Consider the following 23,040-nt stretch of genomic DNA (forward strand, 5'->3'; position numbering starts at 1 on the left):
TTGATTTTTCAGCCTGCCTTCTGGGGGAGGGTCCTGCCGCACCGATACTCAGGCAACCCTGTTTGGGTAGAGTCTCCGTGTCCCCTGCGAGGGGTGATGGGGATAGGCACGCTGTGAGCCGGTATTTCCAAGCTTTTATTCCTGGCGGCTTTCCCTGGCAGTCTGCTGTGCCTCTTCTGAGAGTCAGAGCAGCAGCGGCCGAAATTCAGCCTCTGTCACAGAACAGAGGGATTGTGGCTCGTTCTCCACTGATGTTCTGGCCACTTTAACTCTGTTTCTGTTGGTGCTGCTAAACCCTGCAGCATTCCCGGGCTGTGCGCCCCACACTCGGCGTCCCAGCCCTCACTTCCAGGGCTGGCGCATCTCTGTCCTTTGTGTTTCTAACCCTGCCGGCCGCCAGCCGCCCCACACGCGCTCCCGGAGCTCCCGGTCTCACTCTGGATCCAGTGAGCACAGCGGAGTTCCTGAGTTCCGTGAGATGCTTGGTGGCGTGCGCTCCCGGCTCACGGTCTCAGTCTGCTGTCTCGAGGTTGCGGGTCCGTGGTCCACCCGCTCCCCGGTGTAGGTGGCCTGCCAGCCACCAACTGCCAGCCGCCCCACGCGCGCTCCCGGAGCTCCTGGTCTCAGTCTGGATCCAGTGAGCACACCAGAGTTCCGGAGTTCCGTGAGATGCTGGTAGCGTGCGCTCCCAGGTATGCTGTCTCAAGGGTGCGGGTCTGTGGTCCGCCCACTCCCCCGTGCAGATGGCTACCGCTTTCCGGCGCCCGGACATGGCAGCTCCCTCCCCCTTCCGTTTATCTTCCGATATCTGTGCGCGGTTTCACGGCTCCCCGATTCGTACCTCAATACTCAGCGCTGGAGATGTTCATTCGTAGAGATCCCGATGTATCTTCCTGCGTCTCAGGCTGATTCCGTGGATGTTCAGGCTGGTCTGGTACCTATCCAGCTCAACTCAGGGGACCGGCTGAAAAAGGGGTCCCCTACTCCTCTGCCATCTTAACTCCTCCCTCTCCCACACACATTTTCTGACCACAACTCTATGAAACTTGAGGTCAATCAAAAGAAAAAAATTTGGAAAGACTGAAAACACATGGAGGTTAAAAAAACAAGGGAGTAAACGATGAAGGGGTCAACCAGGAAATCAGAGAAAAAAATTTTAAAAAACATGGAAACAAATGGAAATGAAAATGCAATGGTCCAAAACCTTTGGGATGCAGCAATAGTGGTCCTAAGAGGGAAGTATATAGCAATACAAGCCTACCTCAAGAAGCAAGGAAAATCTCAAATAAACAACCTAACATTACACTTGGAGGAGGTAGAAAAAGAACAACAAATGAAGTCTAACAGCAGCAGATAAAGGGAAATAATAAAGATTAGAGTAGAAATAAATGATATAGAAACTAAAAAAACAATAGATCAATGAGACCAGAGCTGGTTCTTTGAAAAAATTACTAAAATTGATAAACCCCTAGCCAGATATATCAAAAAGAGAAAAGACCCAAGTAAAGAAAATCACAAAAGAGAAAGGAGAAATAACCAGCACTACAGAAATACAAAAAAATTATAAAAGAGAGTATTATGAAAAACTTTATGCCAATAAATCGGACAACCTGGAAGAAATGGATGAATTCCTACAAACACATACACTGCCAAAATTAAAACAGGAAGAAATAGGAAACTTGAACAGACCAATGACCCAACAGAGAAATTAAGTCAGCAATCAAAAATCTCCCAAAAAACAAGAGTTCAGGGCCAGATGGCTTTCCAGGAGAATTCTACCAAATATTTAAAGGTGAGTTAATATCTATTCTTCTCAAACTCTTCTACAAAATAGAAATGGAAGGAAACCTTCCAAATTCATTCTATGAGACCAGCAGTACCCTGATACCAAAACCAGATCAACATTCCAGTGAAAAATAGAACTACAGGCCAATATCCCTGATGAACATGGATGCAAAATTTCTCAATAACATACAGCAGTACATTAAAAGAATCATTGACCATGACTAAGTGGGATTTATTCCTGGGCTGCTAGGGTGGTTCATTGTTTGCCAATCAATTAATGTGGTACACCACATTAATAAAATAATGGATAAGAACCATATAATCCTTTCAATAGATGCAGAAAAAGCATTTGATAAAGTGGAACATCCATTCATAATGAAAACCCTCAAAAAGTAGGGACAGAGAGAACATACCTCGATATAATAAAGTCCATCTACGAAAAACCCACAGCTAGTGTTATTCACAATGGGGAAAAGCTGAGAGCTTTTTCTCTACAGCCAGAAATAAGACAGGAATGTCCACTCTCACCACTGTTGAACAATATATTACTGGAAGTCCAAACCACAGAAATCAGACAACAAAAACAAATAAAAAGCATCCAAATTGGCAAGGAAGAAGTCAGAGTATCACTATTTGCAGATGACATGATACTTTATATAGAAAACTCAAAAAAGTCCAAAACTTGCTAGAACTGTCACATGAATTCATTAAAGTTACAGGATACAAACCCAATGTACAGAAATCTGTTGCATTTCTATACACCAATAATGAAGCAGCAGGAAGAGAAATCAAGGAATCAATCCCATTTACAATTATACCAAAAATAGTAAGATACCTCGGAATAAACCTAACCAAAGAGATAAAAGATCTATACTCTGAAAACTATAAAATAATGATGAAAGAAACTGAAGATAACACAAAGAAATAGTAAGACATTCCATGTTCATGGACTGGAAGAGCAAATATTATTAAAATGTCTATACTGTCCCAAGGAATCTACACACTTAACGCAATACCTATCAAAATACCAACTGCATTTTTCACAGAGCTAGAACAATCCTAAAATTTGTATGGAACCACAAAAGACCCCACATAGCCAAAGCAAACCTGAGAAAGAAAAGTAAAGCTGGAGGCATCACAATTCCCAACTTCAAGTCATATTTAAAGCAATAGTGATCAAGACAGTATGGTACCAGCACAATAATAGACACATAGATCAACTGAACGGAAAAGAAAACCTAGAAATGAACCCACAAGTATATGGTCGATTTATCTTCAACAAAGCAGGAAATCCAGTGGAAAAAAGTCTTTTCAACAAATGGTGCTGGGAAAACTGGACAGCGACATGCAGAAGAATGAAACTGGACCACTTCCGTACACCATACAAAAAAACAAAGTCAAAATGGATGAAAGACCTAAATGTGAGACAGGAAACCATCAAAATCCTAGAGGAGAATACAGGCAACAATCTCGTTGATTTTGGCCATAGCAACTTCTTACTAGACATGCCTCTGGAGGCAAAAGAAACAAAAGCAAAAATAAACTATTGGGAATTCATTAAGATAAAAAGCTCTACATAGAGAAGGAAACAATCAACAAAACTAAAAGACAATCTATGGAATGGGAGAAGATACTTGCAAATTACCTATCTGATAAATAGTATCCAATATCTATAAAGAACTTACCAAACTCAATACCAAAAAAACAAATAATCCAGTTAAAAATGGGCAGAAGACATGAATACTTTCCCAAAGACATTCATATGGCCAACAGACAAATTAGAAAATGCTTATCATAACTTATCATCGGGGAAATGCAAATCAAAGCTGCAATGATCTATCACCTCACATCAACCAGAATGGCTAAAATTAACAACAAAGGAAACAAAAGTGTTGGCGATGATGCAGAAAAAGGGGAATCCTCTTACACTGTTGGTCGGAACACAAACTGGTGCAGCCACTCTGGAAAACAGGTTGGAGGTTGCTCAAAAAGTTAGAAATAGAACTATCTTACCTCCCAGGAATTGCACTAGTAGGTATTTGCCCAAAGAATATGAAGATAAGAATTTGAAGGGATACATGCACTCTGATGTTTATAGCAGCATTGACCCCCCCCCAAAACGAATTAATGTATTCACATAAAAAATGTTCATAGAAATTTATTTTTGTGGATATATGAAGAGATACGCTGTATTTTGATAAAATTTACCTCCTGTTTTGTATTGTGATCTTTAGAGACAAGAATGACAAATAGTTTCTTAAAAAATCAATGTCTAGATCATACACAGATAAGAAAATATAAGTGAGAATAATCTGAATTAATAAACAGCACGAACCAACCAGAGAAATTTCAGCTACTGAAATTAATTGGAGCTCCATATTTGTAGTAGAAATGAAATCCAAGCTGGAAAATATGGATGGGAAAGAGGTTTCTAAAAAGTGACAGACTAAGTTTAGAAAGGAACTAAGTAGATATTGCAAAAATTGTTAATAAATGAAATAAAAATTCAATGTATAGTTTTAATAGTAGATAGACACAACTAAAGATAGAATTACTAGAAAAATACTGATAAATCATCTAAAAACAGACAAAATGCATGGAAAATACAGAGGAGGCACACAGCTACAATGACAAGGCCTAACTCATATTTAGCTGGTGCCCCAGAATAAGAGGAGAGAAATAATGGAGAAGGGAAATTTTCACATGACAAATATCCAAAAGTTAAACAAGACACTAATCCACAGCAAAATACATATCCACGGGTGGGGGGATGGGTTAAATGGATGATGGGTATTAATGAGGACACTTGCTGTGTTGAGCACTTCATGTTGTATTTTGGTAATGAATCACTAAATCCTACAGCTGAAACGAATAAGACACTATACGTTAACTGGAACTTAAAAAATTTGAAGAAAAAAATACACACATACACACTTACTCACCGAAGCACGGCAACAGGCTCCAACAGAAAACACCACGAACGCCCATCAAAAGTAGAATGTGGAGGCAGTGTGCCCAGCGGTCCGGAGGATCTGTCCCTTGCTCCAGCAGTGTTTGGATGAACTGACTCGCGGACGCCCCTTCTACCAGCCTCCGACCACCCTCCAACCCTTTTTTCCAGTGGCAACCTTCGGAGCCATCTCCTTGGCCACCCTCTGCCTCCAGGACCAGCCAACACCCAATTGAGCTTAGCTCCTTATCACGGATCAACCCTGAGCCCCGGCATTCGTCAGCAGTGTGCCCCGAGGGGGAGGCCGGCGTCAACCGCCGGGTCGGCACGCATCTTCCGGCCTCCCACACCTACCTGTCTCCGGGCTTCTATTTCCACCGGGACGATGTGGCTCTGGAAGGTGTGGGACGTTTCTTCGGCGAGCTGGCTGAGGACGAGCGCGGGGCGCCCAGCGTCTCTCGAAGACGCAAAACCAGCCCGGCGGCCGCGCCCTCCTGCCCGACGTGCAGAAGCCTTCCCGAGGTGAGTGGGGGAAAACCCCGGGTGCCCTGGAAGCCGCCCTGGGTCTGGAGCAGAACCTGACCCAGGCCCCTCCGGATCCGCACGGCCCGGGTTCTGCCCGCACAGGCCCCCGGCTCTGCTGCTCCCGGAGAAACGCTTCCCGGACGAGGAGGTGAAGCTCATCAGGAAGACGGCAACCACCTGCCTCACGTCCGCAGGAGCGCCGGCCCCAGCTCGGCGGGGCGAGCAGGCTTAGAAAGGCTCACCCCCACGCACGACTAGGGGCGTCTGAAGCCCGGCAGCCTTTGAGGGGCCCTTCTGGCATCATGCTGGTGCCAGGGCTTGTGCCCTGAGCCTCTCCCTGAAACCTCTAGGCCTCTTTCAAACCACCCTGGGGACTTCTCCCAAGCCGTGGACCAAATGGAAACAGCAAAGCTTTTTGCAGCGAAAATAAATAAATAAATAAAAATTAAAAATGTGTGTGTATGATGCTTAAATAAATAGTGGCATACATTCAGTGAATGGTTCAAAGCAATAAAAATTAGATTTCCACTTTATGCCTCAACAATTAAGAATCTTGTAAACACAATGCTGAATGATAGAAATGAGACCTCAAATGAAAGAATGTGATTAGACATACATAAGTCAAAAAAAAAAACTTAATCTGATATATGAGATGAAATTATGAAGTAGTTGTTTTAGCCAGCATGGGGTTCAAATCCTTTCTGTACACCCCCTTCACCTCTTCCATAGCCCCACCTTCTCTGACCTCTTCTGCCAGCCTATTACACTTACAAGGACCCCTCTGATTACATTGGGCCCACCTGGGCAATCCAAGACAATGTTAAGATCATCTGATTAGCAAACTTCCTTGCATCTGCAACTTTAATTCCACTTTGCCATGCATCAACATATTCACAGGCTGGTGGGTGATGGAGAGAGAATTAGGAAGTAGGTGTCTCTGAGAGGGCGGTTATTCTGGCTACCAGTTATATTTTTTGAGTTTAGAAACGCATTTTTCTGTCACTATGTTTCTTTTCAGCTCACCTAAAGCCACATCTTGAAGTTAAATTCATATTCAAAATTGAGGTAAATGTAATGCCAAATTTCATTACTGCTCTGCCAGTGGGATTTTACACATTTACTATGCCAATATGGAAATTAAGTTGAATAATATCCTCTTCCAGCTCAGACCCAAATATAAAATGAAACTAAGTAGGTAGATATTTGTAAAAACATAGTGAAACTCTGGCATAGTATATGGTATGTTGATATTACTAGTCCTTCATTATCATAAAATTCTGATACAGATCTTTGAACTAATTGCAGCTACTGCCTAATTCTATACTGAGCAAAGGAATGATTTATAATATACATATTGCAGAAAAGTTTCACTATGAAAAATGAAAGCGATGGGACACACACACATAAAATGCACATTGCTCCATAAGTCTCTCTACCTCTGCTGTTCCCAAACAACTGAAGTTCTTACAGTCCTAGTAAGTTAAGTTAGAATGTAACTGCCACATTATCATTTGAGACTTTCTCAGGTAAGTATTGGTCTATTTCCTACATTTACAATAAATGAAAACCGGAGAAAGTATTAAAAATACAACCAAAATAGTTACTGCACTGAATTTTTTGAACCATCACATTCTGGAAAGTAGTTCTATATTTTTAAAAGTGGGAAGGTACTGGCTAATGTAGGCATTTAATGCTACTTACAACACCACTGAAGAACAGGGAAGTTGATTTCTATAGCCAAAGAAGAGAAGGGACTGAAATTTAGTCAAGAACACTTAAGGTCACAGAAAATATGATAGATCTTTGGTCCCTGACAGCGCTTTAGCAAAAGGAGGTACTCTTTGTAGAAATGGCCAATATAATTCTTCCTTAAATGAGAACAACTTGTCCATGCATCTTCCTATCCATCTCTCATTTCCTCCTCCCCTCCCTCCCTCTTCATTATATAGCCTAATAGCATGTACCAAAATTAATTAAACTTTTATTGACAACATATGTACTCCAAACTTCCATCAAGATGATAATGTGCAATTTTAAAAATTCTTTTGAAAAAAATCAAAGCTCACCCTTTCTTCGACCTTCAATATTGCTTTCCTTTAATGTCAAAAATTACCTTATTTTAACAGAGAAACTACTTTCCAGTTAGCATCCCGAACTGTGAAAGTAAAGAATACTTCAAGAATTTCCCAACAGCTTTAAAAATTACACTCTTGGAGTGTCTTTAATCCTTTCTGACTTACACATTCATCCAATAAACATTACCTAGGCACTTACTACATAAATCACTAAAATCTAAGGTTTTAAAAAATAATCATTAGAATAGCACTTAAGAATCCATCTCATTTGATAGTTACCATCAAATATATTTTATCTAAGGCCTTTGTTCATAGTCTATGATTTTTCAGAATACGAATCGCATCTCTAATTACTAAAGAGACTTGTCTCTAATAATCACCCTGAGTTTGTACATAAAAAACTATTAATTTGTGTAATCCTAAATTTAAAATGTCTGATAGCTCCAATTCCTTGATTAGCATTTTAAAATCCCCCTTTTTATACATTTGTCCCTCATTTAAAATTTTATCACCTCTCAAATAAAAAGCTCAGTTTGAAGTTGACTTAGAATTCCAATTTGACAATGATTTTCTTCTTGATAGTGAACTTCCTCGTGTGAATTTCACATAGGAGAAAAAAATTGCAAAGATCAGAACTTAATTGAAATACATGCTTTTTGGTGAAAAGTTATGTTTCTAGAGCTTGTATTTAACTGTTGTTCATGCTTTACTAAGTTATGAACAGAAGACAAAAATAAAGGTATATATTTCCATGGCAACATATGTCCCAGGTTCTATTATTTACAATCTGGGTCAGTGTAGGCTGCTTGGGCTGCCATAACAAAATACCGCAGACTGGGTGGCCTCAACAACAGGAATTAATTTTCTCACAGTTCTGGAGGCTAAAATCCAAAGTCAAGTCATGATCAGTTTCCCATGAGAGCACTCTGCCCGGCTTAGAGATGGCTACCTTCTCGCTATTTCCTCACATGGCCTCTCCTTGGTATGTGCACGCAGAAAGAGAAAGCAAGAGAACAAGCTTTCTGGTGTCCCTTCTTCTAAGCACACTAATCCTCTAAGATCAGGGCCTTACCCTTATGACCTCAGTTAATTTTGATTACTCCCTTAGGGTCCCATCTCCTAATACAGCCACACTGGGGGCTTAGGGCTTCAGCATATGAATTGGGGAGGACAGAACATTCAGGCCATGACAGTCAACTTAAATAGCCATATGTAATGGTAATTCATCTTTAAGTGTAATCTGGAAGTATATGTTAGGAGTGCTTTCCCGGAAGGAAATGCAGGGATACACACAGGTAATGTAAGCCTTTAGGAACTAGGCCTCTCCCAGAATTCTCTTAAAACAGCCCTGGAAGAGAAATTCATTAAGCCTGGTGTAGGCATATTTTGTTAATGAATGATATCCCAATAGGTCTCCTCCAGAAATATACACTTTTTCAAGTATGTCTCTGTGGTAGTCATTACTTTCTGTATGTGATCTATGACAAACACAAGACACCAAAAAGAAAGTGACACTGTCTTTTATGTGGAGAGTTTCCAAGTCTGCCAAATTTGCCCCAACTGTATGCCCTGAGTCACCAGATTCCAGAGCCATTTGTGGTAACATCAGCTAGGTTTTAAGAAAGCTGTGATGCATAGAAATTCTCATCCCAAACAGGTAAGTGCTATTTCCTGGGACCAGCAAGGGAAGGAAATAGGCACAGGACAGACATCGGAGGCTCTGGTGTTGCCTGGGTCAAAGACGCTCCGCCGTTGCCAACAGTTGTGAAGGTGAGGATAGAGGTGGGTTCGGGATGGGCTCAGGATGGCAGTCAATATGAAAAGAGGTCTTCAAATGTTTTCTGTAGGCCAGACCAAGGCCCTTCGTTTGTGAGGTTGTGTAACATTAGTGCTATGTTACGTACAAAGCCCTGCCACTCCATTTGGGATCAAGGTCCCAAGGAATTCCTCCTGCACTGTGTGGTTGTTGCACTTGAGTCAGATTCCGGCTTCACGTTCAAAACAGAAAGTGTCCCGGATTAATGGGCTCATACACCCCAGCCATGAATTCCATTTCACATGTGGAGTAAAAATGGCACAGAGAGAGGAAAACTTTCCCGAAATAATGTATTCATTTTCCCAGAAATCTTACCGGAGTTGCACTGTGATCTGTTTTGTTAGTCAAGCACGAAAGCATGAAGAAAATCTATACTGCCCCCACTGGGAATCGCAAGCATAATGTATTCTTATGTAACTGCTAGTGCAAGAAAAAGAGGATTGAGATCCTAAGTCATTGGTTGGTATTTCCGTGAGCAATCTTCCTGCCATCATGAAATGTAAGGGAATTTGGTGTTCTAGTTTCTGAGACTGCTGGAGTTAGTCAGTTGCAGTTGAACTCATTACCACGGGGAGGCACTGTTGAGCTGTGGGCCCTCCCTGAACTCCGCCTTCAGGGAGGTTGGCCCCTGAACTGAAGTTCGTTCGGTGTTGGGAGCCCAGGCAGTACCACAGTACTCTGAGCAAGCTGCACCCCACATAAAAAAAAAAATCATCAACAGCTGGCCCAGCAGAAGGCCCTCAATCATTGGCCCACATACACCTCATCACTTAGCAAATAAATAATGGTCACCAAATGCTAAGCGTTATTCTAGGCACCGGACGTATGTCTGAACAAAATACATCAAAATTTCTGCTCTCAAGAAGCTTCCGTTTATAAGGGAAAAAAAAATTGAACCTAGAAACTTTCTTTTAAGAAAAAAAAATCACACTCATATTGGAAGTAAGCAGCGGCTTAAAGGGCTGAGGTTCAAAAACCAGGGTTTGGGGGATGCCTGGGTGGCTCAGTCAGGTGAGCGTCTTCTGTTCAGGTCATGATCCTAGGGTTCTGGGATGGAGCCCTGTGTCTGGCTCCCTGCTCAGCGGGGAGCCTGCTTCTCCCTCTGCCTGCTGCTCCCCCTGCTTGTGTTCTCTCTCTCTCTCTGACAAATAAATAAAATCTTAAAAAACAACCCCAGGGTTTGGAAGTGAGTTAGAGTACTGGGAACATTGAGTTTGACTTGGTTTTGAAATGTATAGACTCTTAGAAGCAGGAAGTATTAAGGGATGGATTAACGGGTACGAGCAAGATAAAAAACTGACTACGTACACAATGGAGACACACAAGGTGGGATTAGTGAGATCAGGAGGCAGAGCCAGGATGGAGCCTGAGAGAACAAACAGAAAAATCATGTTTTATTTAATAGTTATGGCTTTACCATGAGCAGGGAGGATGTTAGTAAGAGCACCTATCTCATTTACACAAGTATAGTATTTATGATTAAATTTTATGTTAATACAGAACAGCTAAAGAAAAAAATCTGGTTTAAGATCCCATACTTTGAAATGTTCCCAGAGCAAGTTCTAGCTTTAACTGCTCACCTTTATTTGTTCTTCCATTTTAATTGGACAGCTATATAGAGAGGAAGGCTCTGCACTTTCTCTGTCATGGGATTTACCATGGGTTCCTTTAATTGTCAGTCTCCCTTACTAAACTGTAAGTTCTGAAAGAAAAACTACTTTGATGTCATTATTCTTATATTCATTGCTGACACCTATCACAGTGCCTCATTTCATATTATGCAAGGCCACCTTATCTAGTTGTGCAGGTTGCGCATTGCACAACTCCAGGGGCACCACACTTATAAATATGATGTGAATGGCACCCCTGAAGTCACGCAGTCCACAACCTCACAAGCATTTATGGTTGCCCTGGACCTCATGAGTGTTTATTAAATTAATGAAAATATTTTCACCACTTATGATTTGTTGTCAGATGTCAAATAAATATGCCAACTTGTGACACACATAAGTGTACATGGCAAGGGCAATGGTATTGTAAAATAAATGAAATGGATTTCTATTTTAATCTTAAACTAAAAAGAGATGGCTTTGAAAATTTGTGTTGATTACTTAATGAAGTGACAGAACAAGAACACCCATTTAAAAAAAAAAACAGCCTTCTAGCTTGAGAATAAGTGGATTGCAGTTTCCTATGAAATAGATGATTTTAAAAAATTGGAACTTTTAATATAGTTAAATTAGCAAGCTAGAAGATTCATTTACTTGGGTGAACAGAAAGCCTGGGGAAAATTTTTTTATTTTAATAGCATTTGGTCTCCCCAAAACATCCCCACAAAGTAATCTTAATAGTTAGACATGCTTTGACAATACAACCACCATTTTTTCCACATCATACAGGCTATAACGGTAATGTAAAAGACTTTTTTCCCTAATGAGCTTTAAGTTTTCTGTAACAGACACAAATTAGCAGTCAAGTCAAAGTGATGAATGTCCATATGTAATCTTACAAACAATAAGCAGAGGTGAAGTGACTAAAAGCTTCATCATTTCCATTTGTACAAGAAATTTTGCAATTTTGGTGTCTTTCTTAATTTTCTTGCCTATGATTTCTCGCTCATTTGATGACTTCCCAGTTTGTGTACAGTGTTAGCATAAATGTATGTGTGTGTCATTAAGAACAGTAGTCAGAAGTAGTCTATTAGTTTATATCCAGTCATGCTGTCTACGAATGCTTCCATCATCCCAAAATGAACATTCACGATCTTTTCCAAACTGTCATTGTAAAATATAACATAAACCGTTGCAATCAGAATAAATTGAACTGAAGTTATTGTATCCACAAACACAATGCCTGTTAGAACAACCTGACGTGGGGAGCTTTTGAATGTGGTGTCCTCCACTGGTCTATAACTGGTGTCATTGATGAGACATCTAAATATGGCTGACCACTTATAAGGCCTCAACATTTTGAATAAAGCATTTTCTTTAGTGAATAAATAATGAACATACCTATTGCTATTATGATTCTAGAATTCCATTTAAAGCAGATACTTTTTCAATAACGTAGAGAGAAATTTAATTACTAAAGCAACAAAAATAACTGGTAGTAAAACAACAACAACAACTGGATCTCAAAGCAAGGACTATTTGGGGCACTGGTTAAACATTCAGATTTCTGCAATCAAAGCCAGAGTACAATCTCAGGTGGATGGAGCTGCAACAGACATGTGATTATTAGACAAGCTCCCAGGACAGTCCTGCACATGCTACATGTTGAGAACCAGTGACTTAGAGAATAGTTTTCAAGTTCATTTAATAGTTTTATTTAGTTCATGTGGCCTGAGAAGTTCGGACATCTGCTTTCTAAACATGGAAATGTTAAAGAGGCCATGGGTATCTAAAATGAGACTCCTGTTTAGCTCTGTTTATGTTATATTTAGATAGGCTTGCTAAAATGTCTGAATTCAATTTCTAAACTAAAAGTCATAGTTTCACGAACCTGAGGTTCCACTCTGCTTGCAAGCTAACAAGTTAGCCTTCCAGCTCACGTGGATATTGGCTCAGAGACCTTGAGTGGGGGTGGGGGGGTGGGCTCTCCTGGATGGTCCAGGTGGGCCTGGTCTAATCACATGAATCTTTGAGAAACTTTCCTGGCTGGAATCAGAGAAAGAGATGCGAGGATGGAATCAGGGCCAGAGAGGTGTTACCTTGCTTGCTCTCAAGACGGAGGAAGGGGGCCGTGAGCCAAGGAGCAAAGTGTCAGCCTTTAGAAGCTGGAAGCTGGAAGAGGCAAAGAAATGAATTCTTCCCTGGAACATACAGAAGGAAATGTCCAGAAGGAACACAGCCCTGCCAACACCTAGCCTGTAGCCCAGTGAGACCTGGGTTGGTCTTCTGACCCCCAGAACTGTAAGATAATAAATACACGCTATTGTTCTCCCATGCAGGGCTTAAACTCACAACCCTGAGATCAAGACCTGAGGTGAGATCAAAAGTCGGATGCTTAACCAACTGAGCCACCCAGGCGCCCCATAAACATGTATTATCGTAAGCCACTAACTCTGAGGTAATTTTTTAATAGCAGCAATAGAAAATTAATACAAGCAGTAGCCAGAGTATCAGCATTTTTGTGCCAATTCTCCCAAGCCCCAGTTCTCACAGGGCAATGCAGAGAAAGCCAGGTGATACTCGCACACAAAGTGGGTTCCCTGACAGGAGAAGAATCCTGAATTTAGGGAACCTGAACCTTTTGTAATGAGAAGTAAGTAGGCCCGTTTTTCACTCCAGCGGGAGACACTATCTCTGTCTCCCAAGGCCGTTTGCTCTACAAATATCCTTGAAAAGATTCTCTGAAAGAAAGGGCAGTTGGTGTTTCACGGGTAAGGTTTGCAGAAACACAAGAGACCAATACACAGTTGTTCTTCAACCCCAGATGCCATCCAAATTCATTACTCAAGTGTTCCTGAAATACAGAGTTTTCATAATTCAAACTGAGTGACTGTGGCTTTTAGCATAACAATAAGTGATGAAATTAATGATAAAGGTTGATACAGGCCATTATTATAAAACCAAAATTAACATGAGCATATGCTGGGTTTGTTATATTTATGATATTAAACATACACGAACCCACAAATATGCCATCATTATCGAAATCGTTACAGGTAAAGAAATCTCATTATTGCTAGTCTGGAACTTTTTGGATTATAAACTGCTTTTCCACTTGAAACAATTGTTTTTATTATGGAATTTTTTTAATACCGTGAAGTTTTTTACTACCCTCCCTATCATTATTATAGCAAAAGCAGACTGTGCTTTTTTAGATAAGATTTATTTTTCTATAAAACTTAGAAATAGATTTTTATTGGAACCTTGGTTAAATTGGCCCAAGTTGCAAAGGGACGAGTATAAATTTCATTTTCCAGTAAAAACAGCTGAAAATACCAGTGTATGATAAACTTTCTTGTCCTTCTTGAGTTGATAGGCTAAATTAAACCCTAATTACTCATTTAAAAGAAGTACTTTACATCTTCTAGCTATTATTAAATGAAATAGTATGTATAAATGCAGATATATTTCAACAGCAGTAGAAAATATACTGGGTCATGCAGTTTGCCTCATAAACATCACAGTCACCATGGTTACTATTATAATCCCTAAATCACAAGGCCCTCTATTCTGCTCAGGTTAGCCAGTGTTTGTGAAATCTGTTCTGTGTGTCCTTCTATCAAAATATTGCTCCCTTATCCAGGTCTGCTCCCGAGGATGTCCAGGAAGCTCCATTTCATCTCAGAACTTAGGGGAACATTCAAGTTTGCCATTTGGTCTCTCTGAAGTCTAAAATAATACTCAAGAGAGCAGTTTAAGCCCTGACCCTTAATCCCCTTAGCAGAGATGAAAAGGGTTATGCTTCTGAATTCTAGTTCAGACACCGTTCCCTCATCCCCACTGCGCTGGCCCTTAAGTTGTTGCCTCTCAACCTCAAACCTACCCCTCTGTACTTCTCTTTGTGGAGCTCCGGCTGAGACCATAGACCCCATTTCTGCAATTCCAACTGCTCTGTGTTAGGCTTTACCAAGAAAGAGTTCCATCAGGAGATTGTAGGGCTCAACAAGGGAGGGAGAAATGCGGTCAGAGGTAGAAGGAACTATTCTGTGGGAACCCACCTTCAAGCCTCTCTATTTGAATATTATAAGCTCTTTCTTTTGTTCCCCAGCAGTAAGGATAGCAGCTACTTTCTGCAGCTACTATCTCTCTGATACCTCAGGGTCCCCTTCTGACATTTTCAGTTCTCTGGCAATTTAAAAATATTGATCCTTCATTTTAAGTGCTTTCTTTTAAAATAACTGGTGGACTTTTGTGCTCTGGCTGGCCCTTGACTGATAGAACCCCCACTGTTCAGGTTAAACATCTCAGAGTTAACTCTGGGCATGAACACAGACTATCTTGGGGGAAGTGGATTCCAGTGCACAGAGCCCTCGTACAGCCCACAGATGCTCTGATATTTGATACAAGCAGTGTTGTGTTCAGTAAACATGAATGAAATGCCAAGCGTTTGTCAGGCACCATAGTTAATGGGAGGCGAGATCTGTTCTCAAGTAACTTACATCGGAATAATGATGGAGCCGATACCAGAAAGGCTACAAAGTATAACAATGTGAAGTTGCTGAGAAAAGCAAAAGAAGTCGTAATAGCAACACAGGGCGCACCCAAGGTAATAAAAGAGACCACTGAAGACTTCTCTGGCTGGGAAGTAATCAGGCAAAAGAGAAGTAGAAGCAAATTTAGGAAGAAAGAACCGTGAATGCCTAAACCAGGAGGTTTGCAGAAGTAGGACCACTGAAAGAACTGAAAACCATGCCGCATAGGCTATGAGCAATAAGGCCTCACTAAAAATGAGGCTGGAAATGTGGATAGGGACCATATCATGAAGAGACGTTTTTGTCTTGCTTAGAAGTTTGGCCTCCAATGGACAGAAGAGGAGGACTATTGAAAGGCACTCAAGACAACTACGACTCTGACATACTTAGGTTTTTTCAATGCGGCTTTTTAATGAAGTATAACACATTAAATAGAGAAGTGTACACATAATAGATAGAAAGCTCAGATTTTTAGAAATCAAACACACCAATGTAACCAACACCCAGACAGAGAAATCAAACATTACCAGTATATTCAAAGGAGCTCTCCTACACCCACCCACTCACAGTCCGCACCAAAGGTAACGGTTACCTTAACCTAAAACCATAGGTTAGATTGGTCTGTTTTTTACTTTTATAGAAGTCAAATCAAACAGTATGAAACTCCTTGTTTCTGGCCTCTTTGGATCAGCATTACTTGTGGGATTCATTTGTGTTTTGTATAGATTTGTTCATTCTCATTGCTATGTAGCTTTCTACCAACTATCTACATTCTATTATTGATGAGCATTTAAAGGTTTTTTCCCAGAAGATAGTGTTGCTATGTAAAATTTCATTGAAGTATACATTACTACTGTGCATCTACTAACCAAGTGGACTTGCTGTTTATATGTATGTTCACCTTTAGTGGATACTGCCAAAAAGAGTCCCATTCACATTCCCACGAACCTTGTGAAGGCTCTATTCCACATACTTGCCAACATTCTTACTGTCACTTTTTTGTTGCATTTTAGTCTTATGACAGATCGTTAGTTCTGTCTCATGGTAGTTTTAGTGTTTCCCAAATGTATAATAACATTGGGCATATTTTCATATTTTATTGGTTATTTAATTTGGATATCCTCCTAAATGAAATGATTAAGAGTTTTTCCTTTTTCGGGATGCCTGGGTGGCTCAGTCAGTGAAGCATCTGCCTTCGGCTCAGGTCATGATCCCAGGCTTCTGGGATCGAGCCCCATATCAGGCTCCCTGCTCAGCAGGGAGTCTACTTCTCTCTCTCCCTCTGCCTGCTGCTCCCCCTGCTTGTGCTCTCTTGCTCTCTCTCTCTCTCTCTCTCTCTCTCTCTCTCTCTGGCAAATAAATAAATAAAATCTTTTAAAAAGAGAGTTTTTCCTTTATGTATTGTTTCTAACTTATGGATTGAAGAGCAGTACTTAACCTCTAAACATTTGGTGATTTTCAAGACCTTGTTGATACTGATTTCTACTTTAATTGCATTGTGATCATAAAATATAACTTGTATTTTAGTACTCTGAATTTTATTGAAGCTATATTGTTATATAGCCCCGAACATGTCTAAGTGCATATTCCATGTGCACTTCTTAAAAATGTGTATCTTACGCTCGTTGGCTGTAATGTACAAAAAAAATATCGATTAGGAAGTTTGTTGATAGTGTTAGTCAGATTGGGTTATCCAAAAGCAGACATTGGCAAGTTGTCCGTATAAGATATTTACTGGATAGTAACACCTGTGAATAAGGGTGAGGGTGGGTTAAAATTAGGCAAAGAGAAAAGTTACATCGTACTGTAGTCCCAGCAAAGCCTTAGACAATACCATACCACTGCCTGCAAGGTACATAGCCCATCAGGAATATCCCTTAGTGGGCTGAAAGGCTTTAATCAGGCATGAAATGTACCTCCCATAATCAGTACTTGGATATGGGTTGCCCAGGTTAACAGGTATGCTCTTGTGGCTCTCTGCAGCTGAGGCAAAATGTGAGGCGGGGGGGAAGTGAAAGAACAAATTCTTCCTTGAATAGATTACTGGTGGCGAATCTTTGTGACCGCCAGTATCCTTTACATCTGCATTCATACAGATTTTTTCTATTACTAAAGTTTGTTTCATATATTTTGAAGCTCTATTGTCAGATATATACTTATTGTTGAATTGACTCTTTTATGATTATAAATTGAACTTTTTAAATCTCTGGTAATGGGTTCTGTTTGGGGGTCTCCTTCATTAATATAAACACAACGTTTTTCTTATACTTAATGATTGTATGGTATTACCTTTTTTCAATTCTTTAATTTTAACCAGTTTCTGTCTTCAAATTTAAAATGTTTGTTTGAAAATACCATGCAGTTTTGTCTTGCTTTTTTAATCAGACTAAAAATCAATCTTTTGAATTTTTAGCTCAATACTTAATATAATTATTGATAAGATTGAATTTAAATCTACCATGTTACTATTTGTTTTCTAAGTGACCTCTGTATTCTTTCAACCTCCTTTTTTTTTTATATTGACCCAATTTTTTCATAGGAATCCCTTATGCCTCCTCTATTGGTATGTCTAAATGCTTGCTGCAGAAATAAATTACCTTATCATAGTCTACTCTGAATTAATACTATAAAAAGCTTACAGTAGTTTAATTCCATTTATACTCTTTTCAGTACTTTGGCCTGATAATTTTTGACTTGATGCCATACTTCGTATATGAAAATTTTCAAAGGCTTTAGAAGAGATTATCTTCTCCCAGGAGAGTTAACCATATCTTCAGAGAGGAAGAGTAAAGGCAGATTACCTTAATCCAATCAGAGACTGAATGTAATAAAAACAGGTTGCAATTTTCATGAAGTTCCATCTCTCTCTGTTTTACATTCATTTTTGGGAGTGTAGCCTTCCACAGACCCCAATTTAGAGGCTAATGGATTTACTAAGAAGTCCCCTTTGCTCAGTCCTGAATTCCAATTCCACTTCTAAGTCTGTGCTCTCAGCACTATGAAATGGATATAAACTCTGATCTGCTTTTCTTCAGTGAGACAAAGTATTTTTTAAAGATGAGCACACCAACATATCCTATCCCATATGATGTTTTTCCAATTTAATGCTGACAGTGAGGTAAAATCCATGTTCTTTGAAACTGGGTGAGCCTGCTTCTATGGCGGAAATGATGCTCTGTCACTTCTATAACTAAGTCATAAAAGGCAACATGACTTCCTTCTATATGGTCCTTTGGGGATATTCTTTCTTGGAACCCAGCCACCACGCTGTGCAGAAGCCAAAAAGGTCACCTACAAAGGCCATAAGAAAGTGTTTGGGTCATGGCTCCCAAAGAGATCCCCGACAATAGGCAGTATCAACTGCCAGACACGTAAGTGGTGAGGAAATGAGCTTTTGTATTATTTCAGCCTCCAGTATCAAGCAGGCCCAGCTGACAATGAGTAGGGCAGAGACAATGTGTCCCTTCCAAGCCTTGCCTAAATAGCAGAATCATGAACCAATTAAACACTGCTGTTGTTTTAAGCCACTTAGTTTTGGGGTGGTTTGTTACTCAGAAAGAAATCATCTAAACATTCACCTTTCACTTTAGTGTCTTTAGCTGCTGATAAAATGTGAACAACAACCTGGAGAATACTGCCAAGTGTTGCAGGTCACTAGTCTGCCTCCATTTCCACCGGGGTCTCAGCCCCTTAAGACCTGGTTCCAAAATCTAATCTTTGTTTCTCAAGCCCCAAGAGATTGCCAAACTCACTGTTGGTTTCTCTGCTTCTTTTTCCAAGGGGCAGGAGGGGGAGGTTGTAGCCCAGACCTCGAGTTCTTTATTTTTGTGTATTTTTTCCCACCTTTACTGAGGCATAATGAAGAAATAAAATTGTAGGGGCGCCTGGGTGGCACAGCGGTTAAGCGTCTGCCTTCGGCTCAGGGCGTGATCCCCGCGTTATGGGATCGAGCCCCACATCAGGCTCCTCTGCTGAGAGCCTGCTTCTTCCTCTCCCACTCCCCCTGCTTGTGTTCCCTCTCTCGCTGGCTGTCTCTATCTCTGTCGAATAAATAAATAAAATCTTTAAAAAAAAAAGAAATAAAATTGTATACATTTTTCTCTGCTTCTCCATTATAGCCTTCGGACAGAATTCTCAGCCTTTTGCCCAGTGCCAAGAAATGGCAGATACCAGAAGAGGGAAAGGAGCTTGTAAAATGTTGGCTTACCTCTCTGTACTCACTTTGCACAGGGATCGTAAATGTTTAAATGGATATTTCTTAGTTATTCTTCTTGTGTTTTTTTTTTCCTGATTGTTTTCAATGGCAACACTGGCCTACTATAATTACTTCATCAGAAATAAAAGTGGAAGCTCATATTGCATTTTTCAAGATCTCCCTGGTATTGATATAGAGAACGGATCTGAGCGAGACCAAGCTGGAGTAATAGGCAACAATCTGCCTGAGAAATGATGATGGCCAGAGCTATAGTAAAAGCGGCAGGACTAGAAAAATTCCCCACAAGTATTTGACGAATAATTACAGCATGTACTTTGCAGTGTTTGGTATGGGTATAAGAAAGAAGAAAGTATTTGGGAGCTCTGTAGGATTCTTGCATGAATACTGGAGTAAAGGGTAAGGTCTTTCACTGTGAAAATAATATTTCACACCAGGGAGGGATACACAGAGTTACTGTGTTAAATGTGGAAATTGGTAGGTTTGAGTTGTCATTAGGATATCTAGGTGGAGACGACCAAAGGCCAATGGATTAAGAATTCAGAAAAGAAATCTTGACTAGACATAAAAGGATAATTGGGAGACCACAGCATATCAGTATTATTTTAACACACAAAGTGGATTAAAACCACCCAAGAAGAACACACAGAGAGAAGTAAAAAGATGAGCCTCAGACAGAACCAACTTGCCTTGGCACTCCTTGGAAGGAAAAAAATGGAATAGAACCACAAGCATCAATTTCATGGTTTTACTTCTCTTTATTTTCTCATATAGCTGTGTGTCTCCAATATAGATTTAGATGAATGTTTCCCACACTGTAGCACACCCGTTTTTTTAATGAAAAGAGAGGAAAAAATCTGAAAAGTGATATGAGTCAAGGCAAAGGAAATAGTTTCCTGTGGTTCTCAATTTTAAACAACATAAAATGACTAAAACAACTTGGATAAACCATTACATGTTCATATTACAAGCCATGCTTATGATCTTGATTCACAGGGAAAATCAAACACTCCAGAAAACACACAACCATAATTTCACTGGATTCATTTCAAAAAAAAAAGCAGAGCTAAGTTAATAGAAATTTCATGAAATATAGATAAAGAGTGACAAATACAGGAAGAATGTGTGATATTATCAGAAAAGTTTATCACTTACAACTAAAATTAAAACTTCTTGAGAAATAACAATATACAATGCAATCCGCACTGTAGCCCACAACCTCAACCATGCTCTTTTAATCACGTGATTACAAATACATTAAATTCTATTTTAATTCTGTTCACAGCAGAACATAATAATTCAACGTGTCATAAAGACAAAAGAAACTACCATTTCTAAAAAAAAATTAAATAATTTAATCAAATCAGTATATGATAAATGACGTATCATGAAAATATAGACAGTCTACTGTGGGTATCTTTGTTTCTTAACCTATTGTCCATTCCTTCTTTTGATAACAGAATATTCATTTTCCTTTACACAACCAGATCTACCCACTTAACTGTTTCTGGAATTTTTGAGCTTACATTAGTTCTAGAAACCAGCAAGTGTCCGATGCTGGCCTATCAGTGTACCACATCTTTCCTGCCATAGCTTTTGGTTCAAGAATGCTCAAGGAACCCAAAATGAGAACCGACTACATGGTTCTGCTAGAACATTAGGTAAGAAATATTTCCAGTGGGGCTTCAAAGTGGAAATACGTAAGCCTGGAGTTATTTGCATTCATCTTGTTATGGCCTCCATATATCTCAATTGCCTGGGACAACCCTAGCTTATAATTGCAGTCTCACTATGCTTAGTATACAATTTATTGTTCAAACCATGACAGTGTTTTATTACTAACTTTACTCTTTAAAGGAAACCTGCCTAAGAATAAATTTTAAATGGAAAAAAGGACACCTGAGAGATGAAAAGCAATCAACAGATTCTAGACATCATTTGACCACCCGGAGCCAGGTGTACCTGCAACTAGGTCTACCTTGGATTTTTCTGTTATGTGTAAGTAAATAAATAAATAAATAACTCATTTTGTAGTTGTGTTTAGGTTGAATTTCTACTACTTGCAGCTGAAACAGGAATGATTATTACTATATGTTATGTTAAAAGTTTACTTGAGGGGCACCTGGGTGGCACAGCAGTTAGGCGTCTGCCTTCGGCTCAGGGTGTGATCCCAGCGTTATGGGATCGAGCCCCACATCAGGCTCCTCCGCTATGAGCCTGCTTCTTCCTTTCCCACTCCCCCTGCTTGTGTTCCCTCTCTCGCTGGCTGTCTCTATCTCTGTCGAATAAATAAATAAAATCTTTTTAAAAAAATAAAAATAAATAAAAGTTTACTTGATGACAAGAAAAAGCATACATTTATACAGAGATTTATACAAGGATAAGAGTCTGAATCTTCTTTATTCTTTCAAGAACCTAGAGACACTAACCATTCTTCTGCTATAGAAAAATCACTAAACGCAAGAGTAAGTGCATGATTTATTTTCAGTGATTTGCAGGAATCTTCTGGCTGAAATACAATTCTGTCTTTCATTATTAACAACCCATCTTCATCTTTCAAGGCTTATAAAATAAACTTTGTGTCCTCAGGGGTGCTTTTTTGAACATCCAGGTGGAAGAACACAAATGCCTTTGTGCCTACATGCAACAGACTTCTATGACTTTCATCTTAACACTTACTATGTTATTTCTTAATCAGCTTTATCGAGCTATTATTTTCATGTATTAAAATTCACCCATTAAAAGTGTATATAGTTCTGACAATGTCAGTACATTTTTGTCAAATGCATACAATCATGTAACTACCACCACAATAAATATATCATATCCATCTCCTCCAAAGTTTTCTTTGATCCCTTTGCATTCAATCTCCTTCTTCCACCTCAGCCCTTGGCAATCACTGATCTTTTTAGTGCTATGACTTTTCCTTTTCTAGATTTTATATAAACTGAATGAGAAAATATGTAATCTTTTATGCCTGGATTCTTGCATTTAGCATAACACTTTTGAGAGTAATCCATGTTGTTAATTGTATCAACACTTTTTTTCTGAATAATATTTCATTGTATAGATAGAGCATAATTTGTTTATCCATTTACTTATTGATGGATAATTGGGGTTTTTTCTGGTTTGGGAGTATTTTACACAAGAGTAATTTAAATATTTGACTGTAAATCTTTGTGTCCACAGACATTTTAATTTTTCATTGGTAAACACCTCACATATGGTATACAAATGTACCATATTAATGTAACATTAATAACAGGTGACACTGGGTATGGAGTATGTGGAAACTATCTGCACTGTTTTCATAACTGTTCTATAAATCTAAAACTATTCTAAAATATTTATTTTATAAAATGGGTAAAAGATTCAAACAGACACTGTATCAAGAAAAAATTAAATATATAAATGTATAAAACATAAATATATATTTATATATATTATATAAATATATATATAACATAAATATATATAATATATTTAATATAATATAAATATATAATATACATTTGTATATATTTAATATAAATA

The sequence above is a fragment of the Ailuropoda melanoleuca genome, chromosome X (assembly GCF_002007445.2).
Source record: "Ailuropoda melanoleuca isolate Jingjing chromosome X, ASM200744v2, whole genome shotgun sequence".
Classification (NCBI taxonomy): Eukaryota; Metazoa; Chordata; class Mammalia; order Carnivora; family Ursidae; genus Ailuropoda; species Ailuropoda melanoleuca.